The 26,866-nt window shown below is 37.9% G+C and overlaps 1 protein-coding gene across 2 annotated transcripts in view; it reads right to left on the reverse strand.

The window, feature by feature from the left end:
* The window catches only part of Tenm1 (teneurin transmembrane protein 1), an 889,421-nt gene that overhangs the window by 44,221 nt on the left and 818,334 nt on the right, over window positions 1-26,866 (reverse strand). The gene's annotated exons all lie outside the window — the stretch shown is intronic.

A 26,866-nucleotide genomic window follows, 5' to 3' on the forward strand; every position in this document is an offset into this window, starting at 1 on the left:
AATCACACAGCCTGGTAAGCATATTTATCATCTCTGCTATTCCCAATACAATATAAATTGTTTTCCACAGTCTCAGAAGTATCTTTTAGAGTAGTGGTTTTTACAGTGTGGTCTCTGGACCAACTACCATAGCATCACTTGGGAAATGATTAGAAATGCAAATTTGGAGGCTCCATCCTAGTATAACAATCCTGGTATCCATCCTAGTATCATAGTCCCTAGGTATGGGGATCCAACCATCTGTGTTTTTACAAATCTCCAAGATTTTGAAGGCTGTTGCTGTAGGGCTTCTGGATCACTACAAACAGCGCCCCCCCCCCACACAATCTGTTATTGTCTTGTATATACTTAGAAAAGCAAAGTCCTTGCAAACTTTATATGCCCCAGTACAGGGGAACGCCAGGGTCAAAAAGTGGGAGTGGGTGGGTAGGGGAGTGGGGGGGTGTATTGGGGACTTTTTGGATAGCATTGGAAATGTAAATGAGGAAAATACCTAATAAAAAAATTTAAAAAAAAAAAAGAAAAGCAAAATCCTAAAGATTTGGGGGCAATAGAGAGAGCTGGGGAAACCAGATTTTACTCAATCAATGGCCTTTTTGGACAGGGCCTGCCATTAACATGTGCTTAATATCCATCTTTTATATTATGCAGGTTCAATCCTCTAGCTACTTATTCGGAGTCCTAGGCTGGAACATATTTCTCACTTAGTTGGATCTTGCTTACTCCTTTAGTCTTCTACCCTGGCAAAGAAACGGGTTGGTTTGTTATTTCCCTGAATGTTCTCTTTGTGAGCATTCCTTGGATTAAGCCTTGTGCTAGGCTTTAGGGATTAAAACAAATGTTTCCATGACATAAACCTATGCCTTCAAATAACTCTTTAGTCTGGCAGAGCCCTTGGAAGCACTGTTAGCAATTACTCTCCATGTTGTGAAAAGGAAGCAATAGAAATGGTATGAAAACCCTTCACATAGACATAGAGTCAGGATATTAGCAGAAGAGATGGTATGTAAAATTAATATAGCTTCAGTATGTAGAAATAATTAGTGATGTCAACCAGAAGGTAGAGAGTGCCTAGATGTCACAGAGCCAATCTTGTCCTTTTAAAATTTATATCCTGTGGTCCTAACCTTAAATGTGACTGTGTTTGCAATAAAAGGCATTTAAAGAGTACATTTTGATAGTTGAGATTGTAAGGCTGGATCCCTAATCTAAATCATAAGCATGATTATGATAATGAAGATGTTTGTATGTGAACATAGCAAGAAGATAGCCATCTGAATGTCAAAAAGAGATTGCTAAGGCAAAATGAACACCTGTGTCTTGGGTCTCTGCTGTCCAATGATATGAGAAGATAAATTTTTGTTATTGAAGACAACTAATCTTTGATACTTTGTTATGACATCTCTGGCAGACAAATCCACCAGCTGATGAAAGGAAGCACTCTGTTAGTTTTGTCCTTGTGACTGGGGGTAGCCACTGATGGGATTTAAATAGAAGTGTGGCATAGGTCTATTTGGGTTTAAGATGGAACTTACTGGCTGCTGTTGTGACAGTGTAGGAGGCAGAGGTGGTGTGTGTATGTGTGTGTGTGTGTGTGTGTGTGTGTGTGTGTGTGTGTGTGTGTGGTATGTCCTGTCCAAGTGCTGTGCTAGATGCTGGGAATACACAAACTAAACATGAGTCTACTGTAGCTACTTTCTGGACATGAATTAGCTCAGTGTCTGCCCTGACATTCCCTGGCAGTGACTACCTATCTCTAGGTACTTCTTAGAGCACTGTGCTTCATAGTGCACTCCCTACATCACCGGCCATTACTGTCCATTTCTCTCCTTTCAGGCTAGACAAAGGCAGAAAAAGCATCCTATTCAGGACTAAAATAGTGACAGTAATGTAACTGTTCTTTTTAGCTTTGAGTGAAAGCCGGAGGAAGTCTTTGTTTTTCTAAGTGGAATCTGAACGTTTGGGAAGCAGATGTAGGCTGTCATTGCTTTTTGAGGCCCTCTCCTTCCTCAGCTGGATGAGGCTTTATGGTTAGAGATTAACAAAGCAGAAAAAGGCCCCATCTGATATCTGAGATGAAAACTTTGTTTTTTTTTTTTTTTTTTTTTTACTTGTGCTTGATAAGGGTGAGCAATTGCAGCTGTGAGGAGAACAAAGGTTGCCTTTGGCTACTCCTTATTATACCACATGGGGCCATTTACCCCAATATCTGAGTGTCTCTTATTGTGTTCCCACAAGTTTGTGTGCCCTCTACCTCCACCTCTACAAATGCTGGCCATCTATGGTCAGTACCATATGCCTCTGGGCAGCTAGGAATTTGCGTGCTAATGGGGTATAAAGCTCTGCTTGTAGTATGCATGTTCTACAGAGCCTTTCGGATGGAGGCCATTGGATAAACATTACACACCAGCATTAACAGCTCCCGGAACAGTTTGTGGTGATGTGTTCCTCAGCATGTCTGTCTGAGGCCTTTGCATGTCAGTGTGCTGCTGGAGAGAGACAGAGAACCTGCTGCCAGTGGTGCTGCTGCTGCAGCAGCAGCAGAGGGTTGACCCTTCCTTTATCCTGTGCCCCCATCTTGGACCTCTCTAGACACTATCAAACGTGCACAGAAGCTGTCTATGTGCTCTAGTCCTATGGAACATGGTCCCCCAGGAAATAAGTCAGGGCTGGCCGAGGAAGAGGAAATGAATTTATTTCAGTACAACACTCCTCTTTTGATGGAGTCTGAAGCCAGTGACCCAGAAAAACAAAGCTGGCTGAAATGACGTTCTAATTATCCCCACTCTGGGGGCCAAAGCCAGGCCAGAGGCCGAGGAATGGCACGCACCTGGCAGAAGCTAGGGAAGGACTCGGCTCTCAGCTATCAAGTCTGCCTCTGAGATAAAAGCTGGTGGTGAGAAAACACGCTGTGAAATCCTCCAAGTCTCTCAAGCCGATTTAAACCGATACTATTGGAGTCATGTTTATTAGATTTAATATTGCCTCAAAAATACACCAGCCATTGTGTCTGTTTGTTTTCTTTCCCATCAAATGAGCTACCCTCTGGCAGTTTCCTGTGACTAAAGTGGCCTTTGTGCTTTTGAGACACTTTCTATGCCAACTACACAGAATCCCTTTAATTCCCATTTGATTCAGCAGAGCATCTTGTCTATGAGATCTGCTCAGATAAAAGCTGTGTGCCTACTTAGTAGTCAAGGGGCCAGTGTTTTGGAGGATGGACCTTTTCACTGCTTTTAGGTTGTCAGTTCCCTTTATGTGTTCTCATGTTAAATACATCCATTTCCAGGTAAGTCATCAAGGAGCTAGGACTTCACACCCACACGATAGTAACACAGTATTTACTCGTAAGGCATTTCCACATTGCCCTCAACATATGGAGTGATGTTTTTGAGCTGATTCTGGCTGATGGAACTAGCATCTATTAGTTGTGGAGAGATCCCGGAATGCTATGCTATTGAGATGGTTCTCAGGTTAACTTGCAGAAGCTGCTGCCACTTGTACAGCTGTCTTTCTTTCTTTCTCTCTTTCTTTTCTCTCTCTTCCTTTCTTTCTCTCTTTCTCTTTCCTTCCTTCCTTCCTTCCTTCCTTCCTTTCTTTCTTTCTTTCTTTCTTTCTTTCTTTCTTTCTTTCTTTCTTTCTTTCTTTCTTTCTTTCTTTCTTTCTTTCTTTCTTTCTTTCTTCCTCTCTCTCTCTCTCTCTCTCTCTCTCTCTCTCTCTCTCTCTCTCTCTCATAGTATGCATGTGGTGGTAAAATGGAGCATTTTCTTTTGGAGTGGGAGAAGAAAGAGAGCAAAGAGCAGCAGTGAAGGATCTTGTAAACTCTGCTTACTGACCCAGCCTACAGGCAAGCCTTTAGGTCTAATTTGTGGTGCTTGCCCCACCTTGTAAAAATATACTAATTTGTTCAAACTGTCAAAATGTGTTTAAGCTAAACTAGCATTAAAGGTCACTGGCATAGCCTCCAGCTGGTGGAATGTGCCCATCCCTCATCGACCTTCCCTGAGAAATAACCCTGAGCAGAAAGGAGCTCTCGGTTGGGATGTCAGCACTCGATAGCACTGTCTTCCTCTGCTAATTGAAAACTTGCCTTGAAGGGAGTTGACTCTCAGGTCAACCAGTCCCTTGGTTGGCTTAAAGTTCTAGCTAATTTTGACCTCACTATCACTGTAGAAGACAGCATAGGGGGAAAAACCTGTGTGTAAAAGCAAATTCTAAATAGGAGGCTTTTGATTATATAAAGTTTAAGATACCCCCAGTTACAGAACTAGGTGCACAATGAAGAGCTAGAGCATCAGTTATATACACGGCTTCCCTCGAACAGTTTGACTCAGGGTTCCTGCCCTTCATTCTGTGTAAAAGTAGGAAAACTAGGTTATCTTTTATGTAGCTCTGATTTTCTCATCTGTAGCAAGGAAAATAGGTTAATGACTGTGTGTGGGCATGTACATAGACATGAAATTTTTATTTTCATATAGATGAAATGATATGTGGTGATACATGCCATTCATCCCAGTGTCTGGCACCTGCTGGGGTGGGGGAGGTGGTTTTTGTAGCAGTTTCACAGTCATGGGTGTTTCTAGCTAGAGGAGCGCAGTCCAGGCAGTGCTGTTGCCTTTCAAACACTTCCCTAAACTTCAGTTTTCAGTATAAGATTTTTCGTGAATATTGTTTCACCCCTGTGTCAATTATACCGGAGTTGACTTTTCTTTAAATTTATCTCTTTTTTAAAATATGAATATGTGCTGTCCATTTTTTTGAGGTGGTCTTGATCTCTAGTATAGCACTTATAAAATTGGAGAAACACTAATCTGGGTCATTAATAGTACTACTATTTATTAAGTCCTTCATAGGTATCAAGTATCTTCTATGGATATATTTTATATATTTTATATATTTCAGAAAACAGTCATCTGAGAACAATGACTTCTAAACACATTTTCCCATATTTCTGCCCTTCCTCAGTTCTTAGTTAAGTGATGGAAGGCAGATATAAAAATATGCCATTCAGTGTAGCACAGGTAAATGTCATGGTACATGCATGCTTAGAGTGATATGGCTGTGTAGAAGTGGGAGTTCAAGAAAGATTCGTGGAAGTGAAAATTAGACTTAACTTGAAACAAGGAACAAAGGAACCAAGGAAGAAGAATGATCTCAGTAAAGGAAAATGAATAAAATCAAAGAAGCATGAAATCATATGTAAATGTGTGGATTATGAGCTGGATTTTCTTAGATATGATACAGGGGTAGCTATTGTTGGCAAATGGAATTCTAAATGTTTGCTAAGATAAGGGATAGATCAAGGTTTCTTTTGAGAGACATTTTTTAGTTGGGGTCAGCATCATACTTTGGTAGGATGTTTAGCATCATTGCTCCATAGATGCCAGCAGTGTTTTTACTTCCATTAATAACAATCACAATAAATGTATGTTCCCTATGAAACAGTAACATGGAGAAGAGACAATGGAGATCTTTAAAGGAGACAGCTGATATGGTCAGATTAACATTTCAGAAATATTACTTCAGGTGAAATTGGGGGACATGTTGGAGGGAGAGTAGATTAGCTACAGGATAATCATTCCAGAGACCAGTCATTCATCATTGAATCCACCCATTAACATCTGCTATATATCCAGCCATCTGCTATATATCTTCCTGGCACTTGGAGTCTGGAATTCTGTTTCTAATTTAGATTCAGAAAAAAGTGTGAGAATTTGGCAAAAGTTATGTACTCTCTACAGAGAAGAAATGCTTACATGTACTAGAGTAAAGTGATTAGGAGCTTCATGGTTTAAAAATTTTAAATGATAGGACTGCTATCGCGGTAGCTTCAGAGAATCAATTGTCATATAGGCATTCCAGCCTCCTCATATAGATGTCAAACAATGCCTTCTGAAAAATTGTAAGGACTCAATGAAAACAAACAATTTAAATCACCAGAGTGACCGGTACATAAAAAGAGATCTGAAAAGAACAGTTAATGTGAATCTGAGGACAAGCTGTTCAGCAGTTACAGAAACACATCCCTGCCTATGATTCCTCTTACCTTTTCCCAAATATTGCAATGCTCTCTTCTCTGGACAGCCTATGAATTCTTAAGTTTAATAACATGGTCATACTCTTTAAAGACTTCCAGCAATTCTATAGCACTAGGCACTAGATTATTTGCTCTATTCCTTAGGGATCTTTCTAACAAATAAAACCTCCAAGATTCTTTTGCTTATATTGGGACATATTATCTCCAATACATTTGTCAGCCAATTCCCTAACTAGTAGTTTGGTTTATTATTTGGGCTACCTTGTAATTTGTAACAGTACTATTGGCCCAGTATCAAGCACAGGACATGCTACATTAATTTCCTTTTCCTGTCAAAAAAATAAGTATTTGTTCTATATTTCACACTATGTCACACATCAAGATACCATTTCTAATGAAGAGAATGGATTCTTCCCTTCATGGAGATTATAGTCTTTTGCTGACTCTATTTGCTTTAATTTTTTCTGTAAGTACAGGTGGTTGCTGGTAGCATAGAACAATCAATTATTTATTTTCCACTCCAGTCACCTTATGAAATTAACTATGGTGGAAATGCCTCAAAATAAGTTATGATTATTACAGTATTCGACAATCACCATCAATTGTTAATAAGCTCTTTCCCCAAAGTTCCACTGGGTTGGAGAAATTTAGCTGTTTTGCACAAGGTCCTGCCTTCCATCCTAGACATGGGATCTCTTTTCTTTAGTGCACTCAGAGCTTTGTGGATAATTTAACAAGTGACTTTGCATGACTTTGAACTCTAAGGCTTCTTCAGTAGGATTTTTCAGGAAGTGGATGATTATCTCCTTTGAGGTGTGCCAGCCCTGGGGACAATGCTGTGATGGCACTAAACGTCCTGTACCAGGTGTTCTGCTAGCACCACATTAGATGTCCCTGTGCTTCTAAAAGCTGACAAACCCAGGTTATTAGAATCACTTTTTTTGTCAGTTTTCAAATAGCATTTTCATTTCTTGACACTGATAGTGTCTAAGCTTCCTCAAATTTATAAAAGAAGGAAAATGCTGTCTGGAGAAAAAAAAATTATTCTTGGAGATCATGATGACACCTTTGAGAGTGATAGCCCCTATTGATCTTGTTTCTAAAGAGAGGAAATCATTAGAAGGTGAAATATATCAAGATTTCATGGCCTTGTCAACAAGTAAATTATTTCCCATTATCTCAGAATCACACTCTGTAGCTCTTCGTAATGGCTGGACACTTTGAAGAACCTCTTAACCTTTGCTCATAAGCATCTACATAGTCTGTCTCCATGGTATCTGATGAGAAACCATGAGAAAAATGTAAGTTCAAGTTGCCATATTCATTGAAAATGAATAGGTATTGTCAATCTAATCATGACTTATATTTAGGCTGATATTTAGAATCAGTCTACTACAGAGCACATTGACTAAACTCTATATAGACAATGTTCCTAAATTAATTTTGAAATGAATGAAAGAAATCAAATCAAAGCAAAGCAAATATCCTCTATACCTCATACAAATAGAACAAGAACATCCAAGTAGTCTTGGCATATTTCATCTTCTAATAAATTTACACCTTTATAAGCAAGGTTATTTAGAAATATTCTTTTTTAAAATAAAGATTTATTTATTTACTATATGTAAGTACACTGCAGCTGCCTTCAGACACTCCAGAAGAGGGAGTCAGATTTCATTACAGGTGGTTGTGAGTCACCATGTTGTTGCTGGGATTTGAAATCAGGACCTTTGGAAGAGTAGTCAGTGCTCTTAACCCCTGAGCCATCTCACCAGCCGGAAACATCATTCTTTTAAGGGCTGTCCTTATTTGTAATATGGGAAAACCAAATTTTATCTTGGTGGGATTTCTTCTCCCTTTTGTAAATTTGAAGATGCTCAGATAGGACGAGGGTTAATATGAAATCTCAAATGGTTGGCTCCTGATATTCCTGTGTCAGAGACCTCTAGTTCTAGGTCTATTCAATCTTTCCTCCTTAATGGCTGACCTCCATTCTTAGGTACATGTATATTGCTATTTATAACAATACATTATTTGCAATTAGCTATGTCCATATTGTAATGTTTCAGACAATATGATGTAAGAGGATTGAGGGTATCATCCACAGTTCGAAGTACATTATAAAGAATGCTCACCAGAGAACCAGTTGGCCTGGAAGAAAATTTCTATGGTTTTGGCTATCTTTGGGACATATGAATGGTTTTATCAAATATCTTGGACTATAACATTTCTTAGAAATAGACATTATGTAATCAGGTAGCAGTAATTTAGGAGCCTGGATCCTGAATGAATGTGTGGATTTTCCACCTCAATCCTGAGTGATACATTTACTCTAGCTGGTATCTTGCATGCAGCTGTGTTGTCTTGGCAATTTCTGTTATTCTCAATGGAATATAATCAAAATGAAGGTGATGCTATCGCTTTTCAGTTTTCATTTTGATTGGAGTTACAGATTATACTATTATAGATACACTAGTTAACAAATTTCTAGTGCTTCCTCTTTGGAGAAATCACCTGTATTTACAAAATTAAAGTAAAATAAATTGAAATAAATTAATATTTTGGTAAATGCGGGAATACAACTGGGACAGTCTTTTAGAATTGTTCATTTTAACTGGTACATTAAAACCTTAAAAGCTGTCTGTACTAATGGAGTACAATGTAAAGTTTTGATATATATTCTATAATGTTTAAATCAGACTAAATATTTTTATCTTCTCAAGAACTTTTTATTTCTTTATGGTAAAAACTTTTACAATCCTGTCTTCAAGGCTTTTGAAATGTAAAGTTGCTTAATTGTTGCCTGGAGTCATTGAACTGTAACTAGCACCAGAAGAGTTTGTTCCTTCTCAACTGTACCATAATATCTGTGGATAAGCTCCACCCGCCACTGTTCTCTTCAGCCTCTGATGAACTCCATTCTCCTTTTAACTTCTGTGATATCAACATTTCTATATGCATTAGACCATGCAATATCTGTCTTTTTGTGCTTCTCTTATTTCAATTAACACAATATGCTCCAATTCCAACCATTATGTAAGGCATAGGATGGGAAATTGATCCAACTTAATGATAAAGATAAACTTCAAGAATTATTGAATACACGAGGCTCTATCTCCAAGCAATTTGAAAAGCTTTTCTAGCTCCATGTGACTCTCAATCATATCTAGTGTGTCTGTGCTATACTAGACATACATGGGTGTCTTCTACCAGGTCTATGAGTGTAAAAGAGTAAGGATGAATCCCATTCAGTTTATAATCCATCAAGGCTCATACTTGGCAAATGTTTGTTGATTGAAGACATCAGTGCTTTAGTGCCTGCAATAATTGTGGTCAATGAAATATTTATAAATTAAAACATGCAAATAGATACTGAAAAGGACTGTTTTATCAATGTGTTTTTGTCACTAATCTGGTTTCCATATGGTGACTCATGTTAGTGAGAGTTGCTTTGTTTCTACCATTTTGAATTACATTTGCTACCTCTTTCATGTTTTCCTTTTTCTGATAATCATGTCTTACAATCAATTCGTATGTTTAACAGAAGATTTAGGACCAACGCCCAAAGCAAATTTCAAAGAAATTATTCATGGTATAATTAACATAACATGGGATTTATTACCAGTTTGATTTAGGGACTTCAGAGATTGCCTGAAACTCTTTTAGGAAGTTTTTGAGATCAAAATTATTAATTAAGCAACTTGTCGTTGTATGCATGGTCATGAGTATACAGTTGAGCTTTTTTTTAGAGCATCCCAGAAGCTTGTATGGTTTCAGTTTAAAAAGTCATCCAGGCGAGATGGCACACATCTGCATCCTCCATACTCAGAGACTTAGAGTCACTGGAAGCTAGGCCAGCTGCACTATATAATGAGACTTCTTTATTCTCATAAAGCAACCATAACAACAAAACCCCAAAACAACAACTCCCCCAAACTAATCTTTCCTCAACACAAGCAACAAACAAACAATACCCATGCTCTTAGTTTCTAATGACATGATACAACTCATACAAAGAAAATACCATTGCAATGGTGAAGGGAAGATCAGGGTATATGTGAGCCAATAGGAGAAATCGTATGGAATCTAATGAGAGAGTAGGAGAGAGATAAATATAGAAGATGGAAGGAGGAGGGTAAAAACAAAAAGCAAGGATGTCTGAAAGTTATGTGGAATCATATTATTAATGATCGACCTAAAACTACCCATAATACATGTAAGTAAGTGAATAAATATAAATTTATGGCTTAAATAAAAATTTCACATTTAGGCTGACAATGTTACTTCCAAGGACCACAGACCACAAAACAACAACAACAACAACAACCCACTGAGTATGAGGAATCCTCTTTTGGATTGTTGGTCAGAGTTGTTGAAGAGATTCCAAAAACATTACAGGGTATTTCTGTTGTCTTTAGTTGCCTGAGGTGGATGGGTTTAAGTCTCTGTTGGTGAAGATAGCACTTCAGATGCAGGACCTAAAAGTTCCTGAGCTGGAATTGATCTGAAAACCTTTTCCTTAGCGATTAGCTTCCATGGTACCAAAAGCTTTCAGGTAATCTTTCAAAAGAGTTAAGCAACCAGCAGTCCTACCCAGCTATGACACCTATGAACCACAATAATGACTAATATGGTACCATAATCCTCATGGTGTGGTGTAGTAGTGGCATGCATACCTTGGGGGTAACCAACAGCTCAACAAGAGATAAGTCATTCCTGGTACTGGAACACTAGCCAACTATCCAGGACTTGTGAATTCATGGATCTTGGGTAAGAACTTACAGCTGCCACTTTACTAAAGCAGCACAATCCGTAACTCAATTCTAAATTTTAGTCCTATTTTCCACAAATAAGTGAACTTCTCATCCTACACCAAAGAAACTCATCTTTGCAAGAGACAAAGACCATTACAGAAAACCTCAACCAGTCGAAATTCAGACTTGTGGAGCCCAGTCCCAAGTGATACATCTAAAACACAACTCCTGTTATTTTAATACTAAGAAGCCATATCTTTGAAGATATCAACAGTTTTCAGGACTCCGAAGGGGTCCTGAGACCAAACATCTCGGAAATGATTATTCTAAAGGAAAGAAACAGTGAAAGAGGCCCTTCTCTTAATATAGGGGTTTCATTGAGGCTCATTAAGAGGATAAGCACATGTCTATTCTAAGATGGCTCTTGGGTCCATAAGCCCTGTCCAAAATCATACTGTTGGAGATCCTGAAAAATCTTCACTTCTGCTAGAGACCCAAAACCTGATGGGTGCTATAAAAGTTTGTTCATACAGGCTCCCTGAGAACAATCAGCATGTACGTGCTCCCTATGAGTCGGCTGTGTAATTGCCACTACCTCATCCTAATAACAGGCATAATTGCTCTGAGTTTCCATCTACCCTTTCTAGCATCTCTTTTCTGAAGCCTCAATTTTGGAAATGGCACTTGTGAATACACAGAATGTTTACCGACTTCCACTTTTCAATTTACAGTCAAAGTCATCTATCAGCGGGAGATGAAGGCCCAGTGTGAAAACTACAGAATGTCCTTCAGACTCCATGGCTAATTTGTTTGTAAATTCGATTGTTATTGTAAGAAGAACATATTGTACATGGTGCTACTTACATGATGCTACTTGCCAATTTACTATTTGTGTCTGTTGTATCTTGGGTTTTATCATTACAGACAAAGAAATAACCCTTTCAGCACTTGGAGAAGTGGGGAGAGGAATATGGAATACTGTTTTCTCTCTTAAGCTTCTATTTGAATTTTACATCTATTTAGCAAATACCTATTGTGTATTCATCACTGTGGGGGATATGGTGGCTAAAGGAAGGTCAAGCAGACAACAGTCTAGGAAAATAGAGAAAAATGTGAGGCCAGGCAATGATAGTATGAGTTCTGTGATACTTCAGAGCAAGGAGATCACTGTGTGTCTTTGTGCAGGAGATGGGACTCTTGGCCTCCTGAGAACCAATGTTTTGCTTGTACAAAAAAGCCTGGGGCTTAAAAAGAACTCCCTGAAATCATTCTTCAGTTTCTTCCTGCTGAGAAGTTGCCAAAACTTGTCTGTTGTAGGTTGTTAATATTATAGTATTGGCCCAAAAAAGATAGGCCAAGCTTCCAATTCCCTTTGGCACCTAGAGCAATTTACAGGCCTGAAGTATGAGTGCACGGCTTTTATGAAATGGTCTGATTTCATTGATCAGCCACTCTGAGATTATGTTTTCATTTTGTAGCTACTGCTCTCTCTTCTCTCTGATAGTTTCAGGAAGAAACTATTAAAAAATTTCACCATGGAGATGGGAAGATATAAGTGGGCATGGCCCTGAACAGGAAGAGGAAACATCACAATTCGTCATTGCTCTCTTCGGAAGTTCATTTCAAGTGAGACTAAAATTCCACAGATTGTCTCTCTCATCTTAACTCTGTAATGCTTCCAAATGATAAGGACACTAATAACAGCAGATGGCCTAATGAATATTTAGAAGGAGGATTTAAATGGCTGTATTTTCATTAGGGCTTCAGTGTGCTTCCGGGTTTTGCCCACCACTTCCCTGTGTGAAAGACAAAATCACACACACTCAACAGATGGCCCTGTGCAAGCTTGGGTTTCCAGAACTCTGGAGATTGACCACCTGACCACTTACCACACACAAAGAGTCATTTTAGAAAGCATGCGGATTATAAACTTGAGAGGGAACAAAACAAAAGAAAAATATATAGCTGATGGATATTGAAGACCTGAGTTTTAATGAGAAGGGAGTCAAAAAATCATCCTCACAACACATTGAGCAGCACTGGCTGAAGTCTTTTAATAACAGCTTCTTACAGATCTAGTAATGATGAAATCCTCTGTGGCAAACAGTCTACTCTAATTAGTGTTTCATCCAAACTGTAAGCATATCTGAGTGACTCCAGCAGCAACAATGACATGAAAATCTAACACCTCATTGCACAGTATGCTAGTTATTAAGTTACTGTCTCACAGCTCCAAGCTCACCCTTTAAAGACATTGCTTTGTGATGCTGGGGTTGAGACTATGCTATCTACAGTTTGGTTTGTTTGTTTGTTTGTTTGTTTGTTTTTTGCTAGCTGGATTGCTGATAGATTCTGACAGTATGGAAAATAAAGGGGTGCTGGGAGGCTCGATGAGTGGGGAGGGATTGGTTCCTTCTTCCAGGTTTCTATTCCGGTCAATAGCGCCTCAGTAGTTTCCTTCATTCTGGCAGCAACGCCTGGCTGCACTTTCCAGCTCATTTGCATAGTCTGAGACTCAGTCTCATCTTGCCCTCTTACAGGTACCAGAGCCTAATTTGTTATAAGTACATTCTTAGTGTGAGGCTGTCACTATCCTCCTCTCAACAGCCTATGTCCTACCTCCAGGGAACAAAACTCCTACCTTTGTAGGTTCTAACAATCTCAAACTCTTCATTTTGTTTCCCAGATCTAGAGGTGGCAGCCATTTCCTGAAGGTGTTTTTAATTTTCCTAACCCATTTAACACCTGTGCAGCTCATCCCATGCATTAAATAGTGTTACAATAATTAAGTACTTTGTATTTTCTCACTGAGTCTTGACTAATATTTATAGCAAGATCCCCAAATACAGGGATAAAGAAAGAGTAATACATTAGAGCAGGCCAGTGATAACCATAATATAGTTGATGGCTAGTATCAATTGTCAACTTCACACAATCTAAAATCACCCTGGGAGAAGGGACCCTGAGAAGGTCAGTATGGGGTTACCTTAATTATGTTAATTGGCATGGTAAGACCTGGCCCCCAGTGGGGAGAAGGATTCCCTGGGCTTGGGCCTCAAAGTGAAAGTTAACTGTGGGCTAGCATGCATGCATTTGTTGTACTCTTCTGCCTGTGGGCATAAGGCAACTAACTAGCTGCTTAATGACCCTGTTGTCTTGACTTCCATGCCACGGGCCATGCAGGAGGAATGAAAAATGGCTTTAGAACTCATGGGATGTGGCTCACTGGTCAGCATAGCCATGATGGGTGCCCCTAGGTGTTACCTGATCCCAAGGACCACATGTCTTGGTTATTTCATGATGTTAGGGAGTTCTGTTCTGCTTGCTGCCCTCACAACCTTCTTAATCTAAGAACTGCATGAAAACTCTAAGGGGCCTTCCAGGCCCTCACTGGGCAGTATCTCTGGCACTTACAATATTAAAGTTTGTTCTCTTTTAGGCATTGCTGCTGGAGCAGATTAATGATTCTATCACCACCCTAGGAAAGAGCTTAGAGATGTAGATTGTCAGCAGTGACCACCACCCTTAGAAAGTATTTGGGAAAATAAAATTGTTAGGGAAGCTAGGTTAAAATGTTTTTGCTATTGGCTCTGATGTAGAAAATCAAAGGCACACTCTTATTAGTTAAGCTAGGGATCTTTTATGGTCAGAGAACAAGAACAATGGTAGCACTGGCTGACATGACTCTCACTGGGGCTGGATTGGTGATAATTGATTTCTTATACACATTTTTGCCTTCAGCTTCCTGATGTGATTTAATAAGAATTGCTGATGAGTAGATATGCATTCTGACGATTTAAAGTAGCTATGACAGATTTTTATATATGTGAAAGTTCAGATTTGTGATTTTAAAAAGATCCTTATGAGAATACTTTTAAGGATAAATAATAAAATAATCATTCTTTTTTGTAACCATAAATTGCTACCTGCCAATAAGGAAAACTGGCTAAGAAAACTACCTTGCTTGTTCACACTTTGTTAATCTATAATAAGTTGCTTAGTTACAAATGTACATGGGTTCTTGGGAATAACCTGTACTACATAATATTATTTCTTGTAAAGGTATTGGGTGTCTTAGGGTTTTACTGCTGTGAACAGACACCATTACCAAGGCATCTCTTATAAGGACAACATTTAATTGGAGCTGGCTTACAGGTTTAGAAGTTGAGTCCATTACCATCAAGGTAGGAACATCATCAGTGTGTGAATATGTACATGACTGTCCATCCTTCTGTCAGTCTGCCTGCATGTATGTATTTATATATATGTATGAAGTTATTGGAATCTGCCTTTTGCTTCATCCACTGTGTGTGTGTGTATGGATTTTCTCTCTTTCCTTTTCTTTCTTGCTGGCCCCTAAGAGTTAAAAAGTTCAGAGATTTTTGCTGGCCACAGGGAGTGCCAGCCCCATTTCCCTCAGAGAAGCCTTCTGAGTAACTTCTTTAATCAGCCTCCATTGGAAGCTATCGAGAACTGAGCCCCTTCAGCCCCACTGAGTGCTGACCTTCATCAGTTGCTCTCAGCACTGACCCCTGCCTAGGTCACACCTTGCTGTCTGCCTTGGTTTACCTGCATAGGCACCTGTAGATGTCAAAGCAAGTCTTTGAATCCATGACATTTTTTTTTAACAATATTGTATCTTGAACCATGAATGAAAAGAAACATTGTCATTCTTTAAATTGTTTATGTTAGAATATATTAGAGCAACAAAAGGAAAGTAAGATGCTGGTAAATATGAAATAGTAAAGGAAAAGAAAAACTAGCAAGGGCCATCTTGTTATTAATTAGACAATGATTGTCATTCATTAGATGGCCTAGGCCAAGCCTGAGTAATAGATGCTAACATTGGCATAAGAGTAAAACAACAACAGCAACAACACATAAAATAAACGTATGCTAGGAGTGTTGTGAATGTGAAGGCACTTGTGTTGTGAAAGCTTTTCTGACCCTCTTGAAATGCTACAATTTTGTACCGCCATCTCATTCTTGTGATATTGGAGGATAAGCGCATAGTAGGTTACATGATTTTCCTACATGCCTTTGGAGTTATATCTCTGTTTCATATTTATGAGGTTGACCTACAACAACATTTTCTCTGTGTCTGGAATTGTTATTTGTACACAGTAATTCCTTTAATGTCTACAACTACATTTTTTTAAAATATGTTCCCACTGGATAGTTACCTTGTTAGACACTGGGATCATTCCTTCAGAATTGCCTTTACATGGCTTTGGTCAGTGGACTTGTAGTGAGAGGTGACCCAAATGGACAGAAGAGTGTACCTCGATTTATTTTCACATGGATGTGGTGGACATCAAGAGTAAGCTGCATTTTTTGGATTGACTTAAGTTTTGTCCTTAAAAATTGGAATCTTAGAACATTTACTGGAATAAACCATATGACACACTTGCATATCAAACTTTCCAAATGATTTGAATTTATACGATTCATTTATTAAATGAATTTTATGCCAAGAAAGAATGTATTTCAGGATAAGTCCTCTCAACAAATAGTGTCTGCTGATGAATGCTTTGCATGTTCCTTTGTTCACGGTTCTTCTACCCCATCTTCATTTCTTTTTGATTTTTTGTTTGTTTATTTTTTGAGACAGGGTTTCTCTGTGTAGCCCTGGCTGTCCTGGAACTCACTCTGTAGACCAGGCTGGCCTCGAACTCAGAAATCCACATGCCTCTGTCTCCCAAGTGCTGGGATTAAAGGCATGCACCACCACGCCCGGCTCTTTTTGATTTTTATGTGTCCTATTTTTATTTATTTTAAATTAACTAATAATTTCTAAGTATGATGACTTTTACATGACTAGATGGCCCTCTTATGCAGAACAGCATCTTTGAATGGTGCTTCCATTTGATAAAGAAGGGTTTGTGTTGATGTATCTACTTCCTCTTCCATAGTTAAGGGGGACTTGGGGCTATACTTGAGAGATAGAACAAGAACAAATGGCTTTGTGCTGGAATGTTGTCCTAAAACATCTAGACACAAACTACTGAATTTATTATCCAAGTATTTTTGTATTGTAGACAGCTTCAGGTTCACTTCAGGTCATGGGGTATGTCAAGAAAAACATGTAGAAGAACGAACGCTTCCAAAGTAGTTTGCAAGCTTTGCATTTTGTGACTCTCCCTGAACTTTGAAGATGCTTTCTTCTGGTGCTTAATAGTTTTAATAAGAGCTAACGTGCCATTGTCCTTTGTGTGGAAAGAGGACACTGCTGAGGGAGTTTTATTTATGTGATAAATTACATTTTCGATATAGCATTGAACACGGTACTTGACTTTTATTTTAAGGCGTCTGAAAACTCAGCCTATTTGCTTCTGTGCAGACATTTCAGCAGAATTAGGATATGCTGAAGTTGAAGGTATGGACCAGCTGTGCTTTGCTTCTTATACAAGTGGTTTGAGCTGTCAACTTGGAGGCATCAGTGCAAATATCTGTAATAATAGGTTATTGTATTAGAGTTTACTGATTGGTTACTTGGGAAGATGCAGGTTCCAAAGTGCAGTTAAAACAACTTAAATGAATTTGGAGAGCAATAGTATGTAAAGGAACTCTGTACACAGTCTTATTGCAACATTTGTCTCAGTTCATTATTTTGGAAAATCTTTTATGTTAGATTTAAAAAGAACCCTGATGGATATGCTTAGAACTTGAATATCTTTTAAAAATAAAACAAAACAAACCAAAAACAACAACAAAACAAAGTAAAAGAGAGCAAAACCACCACCAATAAACCAGTGTTATTAGGTAGGTGAAGAGACTCACAGACTAAACTTGATTCAAAACAAAAAACAAACCAACAAAAAGACCCCCCCCAAAAAAAAAAAAAACAAACAAGGGCATTGATTTCTACTGAGGAAAATCCAGCTTTAAGACTTCTTTGGATTTTATAGTTAGCTGGGAGCCTTTTCATTTCATTTTATTTTCATTTGAGAATGACAGAATTCCTCATGTTGACCTAGATAAACTCTTCTTTGTTATACTCTCTAATATTTATTTATTTATTTATTTATTTATTTATTTATTTATTTATTTATTTATGGCAAAATTGGCCCATCTAGAGTGATTGCAGGCTACTCACTGAATAAACTGCCTTTACCTCTAAAGTTTAAAGAGATGGGATATGATCAAAAAGACCCTCAAATACATGGCTGTGTGCAAGTCCTGTGCATTGTGGCCACAGTCTGCATGTCAGTTCTTGAAAGGGGAAAGAAAATGAAGGATTTGGGGTAACATTCAATGACTGTCATGATCATTCTCTAAGTAATCTAGACGGAACTTCATATCAACATTAGGCAGAAGATGCGTTCTGTGAAGGTCAAAGCAGACTAAGATCAGTTTCTGGAACAGGTGTTTGCCACAGCTCATCAAACACACCTACCGATATTTGCCTTTCTGCAAAAGGTACCCTTCCATGAAACAGTCAGATCAGAAGTGTTACATAATTTCTTTATCAGTTCCAAGCTTCTGCTAGTTCATTTTACTCCAATCCTGTTAGGTATTAGGTCAGTTCTTTCTATTGGGAGAGCAAGGTCAAATAGAGCTACTATTATTTCTATTACTAATATAGTATTTTATTGAGCACTTGTAAGCCAAATACTCTGTTAAATGATTTATACATATTGACCTCACTGAATCTTTACAACCTCACCATGAGGCAGGTGCATTATCATTCCCATTTATAGATAAACAATTTTTTCCCAAGGGCATCCATCAAGCCTAGATCAAGGATTTGAAATTAAGCAGTCCCTTTTCCTAACCACTATGCTTTATTGACTGCATGTTGGTATTATTGTGAAGAAGAAGCTATCCAAAACACCTGAGTTTGTCTCTTGAATCCTCTATAAAGGCTTAGAGAAACATCTGGCTGGCCTTCCCAGTTCCAGAGGGTGTTTTTATTTTTATTTTTATTTTTTTCTTGCATGTGACAAGACAGAGCCAGGAGTCTGAGTTTCGGCTGCATAAGCAATAAATAACATTATCCAGGAATACATTTAAATTAGACACCGACAACAAAGGATATTACAAAATCAGAATAACCACCTTGCAAACTTATTTTGTTCTTGTGTCCTCCCATTTTAGCAAGCATATGATGAATCGGCAGAAAACGTTTCCTGAAGATGCCAATTAGCATCTTACATCACCCTCTATATTTGTAAAGCACTCCATACGTTTGCAAGTGCTTTCCCATTAAAAAAGAGAGGTCACTTAATCAACAATTGGGTAATTTATTAAATTAGCCATCATAAAGAGGAATAATTAACAAGCTCTAAGATTCTAGTGTCTGTTTTTTCTTTTTTTTTTAAGTGTAGTGCTGAAAGTGAAGTTATTAAGCACCTTCTTTTGGGTCAAGAATTAGACAAAATGAATTTCTCTATATTACCATTTCAGAGGAGAGAGGAATGAATAATTCAGAAAGATTTTTTTTAATGACTAAAAGGGCAACTAAAAGTAATGGCTATTCTTCACTTTTAATACAATTTGTGACCTTTATTTTCAACATATCCTTCTATTTACAAGTGAGCAACATGGAAAGTCATTAGGAACTCCTAAGAAAATGATTAAAAATAGTTTTAGTACGAGTGCAAAATGAGACATTTAAATGAGTCTGATGACCACTATATTCTGTGGCAGCAAAATATGATTGTTATGTGCCTTGAAGTTGCTGTCACTATCTTTTTACATGCCCGTTTAGCTGGCAAGTTGATTGGGTGCATGTTTGAAGTCCCGAGATAACCAATTGCTGAGCAGCTACATTGCTGTTGTTCTGTGGTCCAGCAATGGCAAAAGTGAATGAAGACAGAACATTCCATTGGAGGGTTGGCTGGTAGGGCTTTTAATGTCAGCCAATCCATTACTTGGTGATGAGTCTGCACATGTCTTTTTCACTTGGTTAAAGTAACCATGCCTAATTGAGACGGTATAAGCAATTGACACCAAGACTCTAAAATACCTTTCTATTCACTCCCTGAGCCTTATTAATCTGTTATATCTTCTTTCCACCCCAAGTGTCTCCAAGTGTTTTGCCATCATTTCTTCCTATGCCTGTCGCCCACTGGAATTGCTAGCTCCCCAGACAAATATTTCTATATATTTCAGATATGTTGGTTTTTATCTTCTATATCTTGCTGTTAGCCTGCAATATACCCTCACTTTCTACCACCTTTACCTCTATTTGAATTATACAGGGTCACCATGGACATTTTCTTTGCATTGACAGTGAGATGGGCTTCACACTTACCTTAGTATCAAGAGGGTGTGGTGGGAGCTGAGGTGGTGAGATTTCATTCTCTAGTGGCAGGAACTTTTAAAATAAACTTTCTTTTTCCCCCCCTGGGAGATCCCTTTATTCAAGCAAACTTATTATAATTCAGATTTTCTTGATTCCCTACAGAGCTTCACAAACTCAGAAGTCAGTCCCTGCAGGGAATTTCACTTATAATGGCCTTCATTCGAAAGATCTAATTCTGTTCTCATTCAGTGTGCACATGGGAGAGTGATGGAAGTGCACAAAGAAAGGCAAGTAAGTAACCTATGAAATACTTGAGTTTCGATATCATCTGCATCACTCAGGGTTATGGAGGACATTCTATAACTGTGAAAGGGTTTGCAGGAGAGGGAGAGAGAGAGAGAGAGAGAGAGAGAGAGAGAGAGAGAGAGAGAGAGAGAGAGAGAGAGAGAGAGAGAGAGATTAGGTGAAGAAAGGAAAATAAAGGCACCTTTTCTCTCTTAAATTGCTGTTTCTTTTTATTTTGTTTTCCTTCCCAGATTGCTGTAACTTTTCATGCTTGACTGTTGTTATATATGCATTTTAAAAAGCAACAGAAAATGCTGAATCTACTCTATGAAAGAATTGGCATGTAGATTTTTGAAAAAAGATGCCTCATATTTCCCCTTCTATACAGTTGTAGTTTATTTGATTGAAGCTTGCAAAAAATTTTAAGGACAATGGAAAATGGCTTTTTCAGTTATGCAGAGAGTGGAAGACAGCCAGGGAAGCCAGAGGTCTGTTGCTTGGGGCAGGTGGTATAATGCTGATGGATGAGAGAAAAGGGAAGGTTTTGTTTTTTCTGTTAAGGAAAATGTCCACAAAGAATATCGATTCCAAGTTACTAAAGCCCAAGATGGGTGAAGGGATTTTAAAAGAAAACCTAACTACTTTACTGAATTCAAGGTTTTTTTTTGGGGGGGGGTGTTTAAATTTTTTTTTTTTTTTTTTTGGCCATTTGGTCAGGAAGAATTACATCTTACAAGGAAATTGCAAATGGACTTTGGGAGCTATTTTTCCTTCTCTTTTAGTTTATTACTATTGAAAACTAGTGGATGATTGATTATTAGAGAGGGTTAAACATAGATCAAACTTCAAGAGGAATCAGATTGTGTCCTATAAAGTTTATGGAAGGTGCTTGATTCAGAAAAACAAAACAGAACAAAACAAAACAAAAGCCGGGCGTGGTGGCGCACGCCTTTAATCCCAGCACTCGGGAGGCAGAGGCAGGCGGATTTCTGAGTTTGAGGCCAGCCTGGTCTACAAAGTGAGTTCCAGGACAGCCAGGGCTATACAGAGAAACCCTGTCTCGAAAAAAAAAAAAAAAAAAAAAAAAAAAAAAAAAAAAAAACAAAAAACTCCAAAACATTTTTAAAAAGTTGTCTACTCATTCTATGATCAGAAAGTAGTGTTTATGGATCCCATGGGTGCAAACAGATTTTGTAAAGCAATTATTGTCTCCTTTAAACAATTCTGAATATTTTATGGAACCTTTGAGTTGCACAATATCTTTGTGGATAAATTGGGAAAATATGGTGAAAAGTGAATTTCATATCTATTTTGCATATGACCTACTCATAGAACTATTTTTACACCATGAGCCTGTTGAAATAGTATTTTCTTGAAATAATACTTATTCTTACTCCGCATTATATAGTCTGTGATTTTCTTTGAATTTCTCTTTGGGAATAACGTTTATCATAGGTCATTGTATTGATTTTATTGCCTAGTATTTGTCACAGCCTGTAAATGATAGATCAAATGGGTGACCCATAATTTGTCTAATAGCTAGACTAGATACCCCACACTTACATATTGGATCTTTATTACAGATGAAGACATGAAAAACAGGTATAAAATCCATAATTGATGCAAGGCTGGGAAAGATAGTGAAGATATAAGATTTTAACAGAAGAATATAAAAATGTGTACTGAACCAAGCAACAAAGTATAGAAGCAGATTAACACAACATAGTAGTATGCTTCAAATCAACAATTGTGTAATACTAGTGATGAGATAGAGCTAAGAGGCAGGGTCATTTAGTACTCAGTATCATATCATGTGTCAAAAGTATGACATTTGGGGCTTAAGGGATGGCTCCTGCTCTTATTGCTCTTGCAGAAGACCTGGGTTTGGGTTCTAGCACCCATACTGGGCAGGTAAAACCACTTATAACTCAAATTCCAGGGTATCTAAAACTCTTTTCTGCATCTGTAGGCACCTACATACACAGGACACATAAACTCATGCAGACATATATACATGCACATAAAATAAATATGTACATGCACATAGTAAAGTGTAGCATCATTGTGAAAAACATCAATCCAACCTTAGCTGTGGTTTCTTGTTGTGTGCTTTTTGCTCATGAACATATTCCCAAACTGCCTTGGTGGTCACTATAACAGCTATCATTGAGTAGGGGTGGAATTTCTGGTATTCTTAAAATGTATTATTTTATAAATGGAAGCTTACTTTGCTTAAAGTAAATATTGTCTGTTGTAAACAACCAGGAAAAGGAAACAATTCAAAGTATGTGTCTTACAGGCAATGGAAAATTAGTATTATCTGTGCTTGTGTGTCTGCTGTTGGGTTGAATTTTGTTGTAGCATTAGGCTTTTTTTAAATAAGAAATCCAGCTCTCAGAGTTACTCTTGGTATGACTTCCAAGTCCACTGTATGTAAGCACAAGAGGCAAGGACGGAGGAGGAAGACTGAAACGAAGCTATGAAAATGAATATCTGACTCTTTCCAGAATCAATTCATTCCCTGAAGTGAAAAAATCTGGCTACCTAGAAAGGGAGTATACTTCAGAGTTTGTACTGAGAGCTGTTGAGTTTCACATTTTACTTAAAAATATATTGATTTTGAGTAAGTGGCTGATTTTATTGCCAAAGCAAATTTCATTTCTTGAGATGATTAGGTTTTATTAAACTATTTCCTAACTGTCAGTAAACACATGTTCTGTGACTAAGCAGTACAGTCCTCAACCAAGTGGCATTCATTTCTTGGCTAAATAGAAGGATATTTGATCAACTCCAATTTGAAAAATGTGTAAGTTGGAAGAATGTACACCTGCGGCCTGAAACTTTCTGCCCAGGGCCCGATTTTATCACTTTATAATTCAATGGTCTCAGCATAGTATGTATTCTTTTCACTAACTGCTTTCTTATCCATCGATGTGAACAATAAAACTAACCTTTTAAGTATAGTTGGGTTGTGGAGACAAAATGGAAGAGTGTATAAGAACAACATTGTAACACTGTATGAACATGCATCTCTCTGTCTCTGTCTCTGTCTCTGTCTCTCTCTCTACACACACACACACACACACACACACACACACACACACACTCACTCACTGGAACTTTCAGTCATAAAGAAGAAAGTGGATGCAACAGAAGATACTCATATGAATCAAATTTAGCTGGTCTCAGAAAGACAAATATATATATTTTCTAGATTTTCTACATATAAATAAGTATACACACATAGGTAGTGAAGTTGAACAATAAAGAGGACTAATGAATAGAAAGATGAGAGAAAAAGAGAAGCACAGAGAGTATGGGGGGGATATGTGCACTGTTAATATATACTTGCATAAAAAGCATCCTTATGTACCCCAGTATCATTTATAGTGAAAATTTAACATCAGCACTTTAAAATTCTCAATAAATGGTGGCAGTTATTCTTAAAACTTCACTAGAGGATATTATGACCTGTTATTAAGGACTTGATTTCTGAGGTTCCATTTTTCTAAGAAAGTGCAGAACACAAAGTTACAGAAAAAGAAGCCTTCTCTTGCATCCTTCTCAAAATGTGTAAATATTATGCTAGCCTTGTTTGAGACATGCTGGCTTAGAATTGCATGGAAGATAAGACAACATGGTTATATTTTTGTAGAGATACATTTACATGAATGCTTGGTTTATCATAAGGTATGGATGATTTCTATTTAACATTTGATTGAAAAGGTTCAATAGACAAGAACTCCATAAAATCCTTTGATCATGTATATTGCTATCTTATAGTCTTAGAAACAGCACACACTTCTTAAGCTGCATCCCATACATTCCTATCAGCACAAACTGTGCAGCTTTGTTGAGATATTTGTCTCTGCCTTTATCCAGCTGTATATTTCGACTTACTGAAATATGGAGCTTAGCTGTGGGCAAGCCCAGCTGGACCTCTGTAAGTATTATTAGACAACTGAGATTTTGCTCTTGGAAGGTCCCTACTGAGCTTCTTTCTTTTCTAAGGGACAAATGTCCATGTTCTTAAGGATGGCCAGGAGAAACATGGGTCACACTAGTCTGAACAAATAAGATAGTCACCGAGGATCTAGGCAGCTGAATCATTCTTTCCACTCTTCAATTAGACTACATTCATTGTACTTCTGTTCTAACTTGATAATTTACTCATACCTAAGAGCTGAAAGATTTCAAAGCCAAAGCCTCTTGCCTATCCAACCCTTGTTCAAAATCATCTTCTTCAGTGAAATATCTGAAAGAATTATCTATTTCATCTTTTTTCCCTTGTTGTCTACTCTACCACAGTACTCCAGCTCTTACAGATTAGTATCTCACTTATCAGAGTCACTAACATTGTAATATCAAATGCCTTAAAAAAAAAAACACTTCTTTTATTCCATGACATCTACTCAATATGAGAGATGCTATTCTTGAAAATCTTGTTTCTTTGGGAATTTTTTTCTTATACCTTCTTGAGTTTTATGTTACTTGATCTTTTATTCTTAGCTTGTTTTTGAGGTACATACATTCTTTCTTTTTACTATTTGAAATTTATTGTTCCCTAGAGTTTTGTTTTAAGCTCTCTTTATTTCTTTGTATGCTATGCATGCTTCCTGAGGGTTCTCACTGGATAACTATGTGCCATTTCTATAGATAAAAGTAAATAGATAATCATCAATAGAATCTTCATTTCAGACCTTTATCTTTAGACTAATACATGATTTTCTTCCAGGCCTCTTGGCTTAGAATAGGTATCTCATACTCAAGCATGCCCCAGATTGAACCCATCATCTGATTCTTGCTCAAATCTGTTTCTCTTTTCTTTTCTATCTCAGTAAGCAGCACTGTCCTCCTTGTACTTGCTTACATTAGAAATTCAGTCAGCACACCTGTGATTTGAGTTCCAAGATTTGACAAACCTATCTTCCCAATTCATATTTTGATACTCTACTTTCAGCTGCTAATAGTGTCTGCTTATGCAACTTCATAAAAATGGGCAGCGTCATGACCAGGCTCACTATACTGGTGTGGTACAAAGAAGACCTAGCAGCTCGGCACCCGTGCTGGTTTGAATGAGAACAGCTCCATAGGCTCATATATTTGAATGTTTGGTTCCCTAGTCGGTGGACTTTGTTTAGGAGGAATTAGGAGGTGTGGTTTTGTTGGAGGACATGTGTCACTGGGGGTGGGCTTTGAGGTTTCAAAATCTCAAGCCAAGCTTAGGCTTACTCTCTTTGCCTCCTGTCTGCAGATCAGGATGTAAGCTCTCACTAACTGCTCTACAGAACCATACCTGCTTGCCCACCTGTTGCTATGCTCTCCACGATGACCATTATGGTCTAACCGTCAGAAACTAACCAGGCTCCCAATTAAATGCTTTTTGTTCTGTAAATACTAGTCATGGTGTTGCCCCAATAGAACAGAAACCAAGAAAACACACCAAAAAGCAGCTTACTTTGTATAACACTCTCTTGCCCCTCCCCATCACTATGTAGCTCTGGTGTTCTAGAATTTATCATGTAGACGAGGGTAGCATTGATTTCACAGAGATTTGTCTGCTTCTGCCTTTCAAGTGCTGGAATTAAAGGCATGTGCCACTATACCTGGCTTGTATATCATCATCTGAAAAGGCTGTTCAATCACTGATGCTTTGATATATTCTGTTGTTGTCATACCTATATCACTCCAACAGCTTTTAAATAGTCTCTTATCCTCTAACAGTTCTTGGTCCACTCTATTCTCTAGTCTATAATCACAAATATGCTCTGAAACATTTTTTTGAAAGCAGTACTGGGTATTCTAGGACCTTGCATGAGAGGTGATAAATTTATCACTGAACAACACTTGTAAGATTTGGATTTATTTCTTTCCCTTTTTTTGTTTTAGAGATGAGGTATGTAACTCTGACTGAAACTCACTATGTAGACCAGGGCTTGACTTGAACTCACAGAGATCTGTCTGCCTTTGCATCCCCAGCACTAAGATTAAAGGCATATTACCACTACATATGGCACACTTCCTCTCCTAATGCTGTTATTTGCTTTCCATTTTCCACTGGATGAAATAAAAGCTCAATTATGCTTATAAGCTCCTTCACCATTTTACCCCTAGTCATGTCTCTGCTTCAGCTCTACCCAGTCCTTTGGACCAATTTTTTTTCCCCACCATAACTGTATCTGCTGAGTGAGCACAGATCATACTATCTACTCTAAGTCTCAAACAAAAAGGAATGAGAGAGCTACTATAGTATCAATTGTGGTTAAAAAGTGTCATACTTTCTCTCTATTGAGACAGAGAATTCTCTTTCCTGAATAACTTTTCCACAGAAGCACATCAGTTGTTTTGAATTGATTGATCGCAGTACTAAGTGTTCTATTTTAAGTTAAAAATAACCCACAAATGAATCACATATATGCATCTTTTCTCTCTCCACTCCCTTATATAAATACATCCACACCCTTCCACATTTCCATAAATAATGCTCCTTTTCTTTGGCTTCTGTAAGATCTTGAATCATAGAAAGTTAAATTGTTCTAAGAA

This window comes from Mus caroli, unplaced genomic scaffold (genome assembly GCF_978045245.1).
Source record: "Mus caroli unplaced genomic scaffold, Mus_caroli_1 scaffold_5, whole genome shotgun sequence".
Classification (NCBI taxonomy): domain Eukaryota; kingdom Metazoa; phylum Chordata; class Mammalia; order Rodentia; family Muridae; genus Mus; species Mus caroli.